Below are 4259 nucleotides of genomic sequence, written 5' to 3' on the forward strand. Positions count from 1 at the left end.
AGGGAAATAGGGTAGCAGGCATGCTCTCTTACTAAGCAAAATAACAACAATGACTTATCTAGGTGTAACTAGAACAACTACTTATCAATAGTAAGCTAGGGCATTTCCGCTCATGCATACTGGGGGCTATGGGAAATGCCTTTATGGCAAGGATTAACATGAATGTTTCAAAGAAATTTGTGCAACTATCCATTTTAGTGTTTTTCTATGATTTTCTTAACTTCTCTATTTACTGATAGGCTTTTCATAAGCACTCCTGAATTCCACCCTGGCATCCACCACCCATGTGGTCCCCTAAAGAGCCCCAGGCCACTCTGTGTTGTCTTACTCTGATCTCCCCTCTGATGGTGACCTTTTTGACAATACCTTCTATTATTTTCCTTTTCCATCTTCCAGTCAAAGAAGGTCCTTTACTGGGTCCCTGATTCCTTTGCCACTTGTTTTTCTCTTAAGTGATTAATTACTTCTTTCTAAACTTTTAACAAATGCCCCTCTCCCAGAAAATGTTGTAGTCATAGCATAGTTATTTAATTTAAAGAGTATATTGCTGTAGAAATTTCACACTGTGGCAGATGTGTGATTCTAGTCTTTGTTCCTTCAAATCATTCCCTAAAAATGTCCTGGGATATCTCTTCCTATATTTTTATCATGTCTTGCCCTAATCAAAAAAAAAAACTTGGATAGACTTAGTGCTCTTAGGGTAAAATTCAATTCTTCAAATTTTTTAAACTGAAGCCCTTATTTGTTGCTTCTATGTCTATGTCTTCCGTGTCTATAAATCTATACCAGGAAGGACCTTAATACGACTTACTTAAGTACTTTCTCATGTTACGTCCTTCTCACAGGACCTCATCACCCTAATGCCCTCAAATCAAGTTCCAGTGCTTTATACCTTTTCAAATCTTCTCAATATCTGGTGTGATCTGAACTTCCTAACATCATATACCATACGACCCCAGTCAAAAAGTGTTTCGAGCAGTTGGTCTTCCCTTTCCTTTTACCTGAAATGTCCTTCCTTTAACTTCCTCTCTTCTTTCCCAAATTTTGATTGTCGTTTAAGGCAGAGCTACAGTCCCATCTCCTGATTAAACCTCACCTGAATAATCAGTCTGCACTAATTTCATCTCGAGGCAATTCTATTTCCTCTCTCTCTCTTTACTGAATCAAATAGTACCTTTAACTTTTGTAATGTCATCCCATGACTGTGTAATATGACTATATCTAGGCTAAAATAAACCTATGGTGTTGTTCTGTAAGTGAAGCTAAGTCCTGAACACCCAAAATGCTGGCTTTAAAGTCAGGAAAAAACAGTTAAATTATACAGGGTCTTTAATCTGGGATTAAAGACTCTACTGCTTAGAGTGCATGAAACCCAATCTTGTTATGAGAAATGTGAAGTTTATGTGCTTATAATACCAGCGTATGTACAGTAAAGGATAGGGCACTCAACAGCCTCTGATTTCATTCTCAAGGTATTTCTTGTGGATGTGGGAATAACCATTATCCATTTCCCACTTTGGTTAGGGCACCCAACCAATGGATTTTCCCTTTGACTCACATCTCATTTGGCCTGCTGTAGCATGACTATTCTTGTTTCTTGGCTCTTACTGCTAATTGTAAATAGTTCTTAGTTTCCCTTAATACTTGTACTATTTACTCCAGAAATGGCATTTTTAGGGCCAAAGTTCTGCCCTTCTATCCTTAATGTGGAGAGGATGCATGCCTTGTGTGAAGATTAGAATTCTCTAACTCTGGCAGCTGTGTTCTCTCTGTGCTATGTGGCTAGAAAATATCTTAATACCCACTTGCGGGAAGATTATTTTTTGAAAAACATGGGTTTTGAAGACGGATTTGCAAGTCTAAGTTTCCTGTAAAAGGAGATAACAGCTTTTCCTCAGCGCCACTAAGGTGCTCTGTTCTGCAGAAGCTAAGGCCAGGGAGGGGTGAGGCCCTCATTTCATCCTGTGATTAGCAAGCACCTTGCCTGGTAGCATCCATTCAGCATTCACCTGCACCATGGCCTCCTTCTGGGAGCTTGTCTGCTTCTATTCAACCCTCATCCTGCACAACGATGAGGTCTGGGTCACAGAGGATAGAGCAGCTGGTGTAAATGTTGAGCCTTCCGTGGGTGTAAATGTTGAACCTTCCTAGCTGGACTTGTGTGCAAAGGCTCTGGCCAATGTGAGCATCAGAAGCCTTATCTGCAAAGTAGGGCCTGATGGACATGTCCCAGGAGCTGGTGCAGCACCAGCAGAAGGTCCTGCTCCTTCCACCACTGCTGCCCCAGCTGAGAAGAAAGTAGAAGCAAAGAAAGAAGAATCAGAAGAGTCTGAGCTTTGGTCTTTTTGACGAAACTTCTGTAGTCTGTTCAATAAAAAGCTAAACTGTTAAAAAAGAACGAGGGGTGGATACCAAACAAAACATTTCTCTCAGTTTAAAGGTTACTTCCCTGCACCACCTCACCCACTAACCACACCCAGTCTAAGTCAGATTTGTTTTAAAATTTCTCTTAAATTTGTTCCTTTGCTTCAGAATACTACAGAATAGTAGGTAATATTTGGAGTCTGGGGATGATTCATTGATCGGCTTATCTCTTTCCATCAATGTAAGTTCCACAAGAGCAGATGCTGTGCCTGATTTAGTTAAACATTACTTTCCCTTGCTACTTGCATTGGCCCAGCTCTTCAGATATTTGTTGAATGGAAAAGTATGTCATAAAATTGGTAGAGAAAGAAAAGTAATAAAGTATGTAAAGCACTGTATAAACACTGTAAGTCATATGTATGTATATATGTATATATGGTATATAAACGGTATATAGAACACTATGGTTATCACATGGTAAGTCATAAATGTTAACATTATTATTATTATCTACTCTTACTTGAAATCTGAACTGATAAGTACACTCTTTCTTGCAGAGCAACACGGACACTTCTTGTGCTACGTCATTGACTAACCCCAACTAAAAGCAGTCAATCCATCTGAATTCCTGTTGACACTCAAGAACCTTGTTGGGCCTACAAGGCTGGGAACCTTACCTCAGTGCAATATTCAGTTCAGTCATTAGATATTTGGTGATTTACCTTACAGAATTGTTAAGATCATATTTCCAAATAGGACTTCTAACACGGCTCATCTCTCCACAGACTAATCAGAATGGCCTCATGGAAGAAAATAAACTAGTAGAAGCCCACACACATTAGCAAAATTACCTATATGGAGCCCACGGCAAGTTTCACAGGTGCTAAGTTTCCATTTTACGAAGGTTTTGCCTAGAAACTAAACAGGAATTTTAGCAACAAAAAGGAATTAAAAACAAATGGCTAAGTGAAACGTAGATTTATGCTTAGGCAATTGGGAGAATCTGGCTTTTTATGTGCCAGCCCATAGTAGGTGTTCAATAAATAACTTGAACAAATTTTGGAAAAGAAAAACATGTCTCAATGGCTCTTGGCATTGATTGCCTCCTCTATAGGTACCACAGATCCCTTTCCTGATGGAGCAGGGCTTTAAAAACCTGTGATTCTAGTAAAAGCAGGCATATCTTCCTAGTCAGGACAAGCTTTTAAAATACTTTCACTCCACACAGTTAAAAAAAAAAAAAAATGATGAAGTTCCTGGAACTATTATATGGGAAATGGTTTCCTTACTGCAGGAGTGCAGACTGGGCTCTCAGTTCCCGAGGGGGAAATGTGTAACTCCTCCTCGCCCCACATTCTTGGCTGGAGATGCCCTGTGGGTAAGTTTGGGGAGCGGTAAGAATAAGGGGACAATTTCAATATCTTCACGTAGGGAGAACCTCTTGAGGAAGTCAGGCTGTCAAGGCCAACAAAAGGGAAAGGAAATTCAATTTAAAAACTTGTAGTCGCGACTGTTAAAAAAAAAAAAAAAAACGGGGGGGGGGGGAGGCGGGGATAAAGGAGTAGGAAAAATGGGGGGGGGGGTGGAGGAAAGAGATTATTACAGGAAAACTAGAAGAGGAAGAAAGTATGCCACGCAGTTTGTTGTTTCTCCTGCTCTTCTCTCGCACTCCCTCCGAAGCTAGAAAAAGTTTGCAAGCGCAACGTTCGGGATGGGCGAGAGAGCTCTTCATTTATGGACCCACGAAAAGAAGCGCCCGCTTCACCCCAACCGATCCGCGCCGCCGCGGTCTGCCCCTTGTCCGGATGATGGGGGGCAGCCGGGGAAACCCAGAGAGGAGTTAGCCCTGGCGGACCCCCCTGGATCCCGCAGGGGCCGTGCAGAGGCGCGCGGCT

The 4259-nt window shown here is 41.3% G+C and overlaps 1 pseudogene; it reads left to right on the forward strand.

Annotated features, from left to right (window-relative positions):
* Positions 1–1903: 1903 nt before the first annotated feature.
* On the forward strand, positions 1904–2371 carry LOC131828853 (large ribosomal subunit protein P1-like; annotated as a pseudogene).
* The last annotated feature ends 1888 nt before the right edge of the window (positions 2372–4259 follow it).

The sequence above is a fragment of the Mustela lutreola genome, chromosome 1 (genome assembly GCF_030435805.1).
Source record: "Mustela lutreola isolate mMusLut2 chromosome 1, mMusLut2.pri, whole genome shotgun sequence".
Taxonomy (NCBI): Eukaryota; Metazoa; Chordata; class Mammalia; order Carnivora; family Mustelidae; genus Mustela; species Mustela lutreola.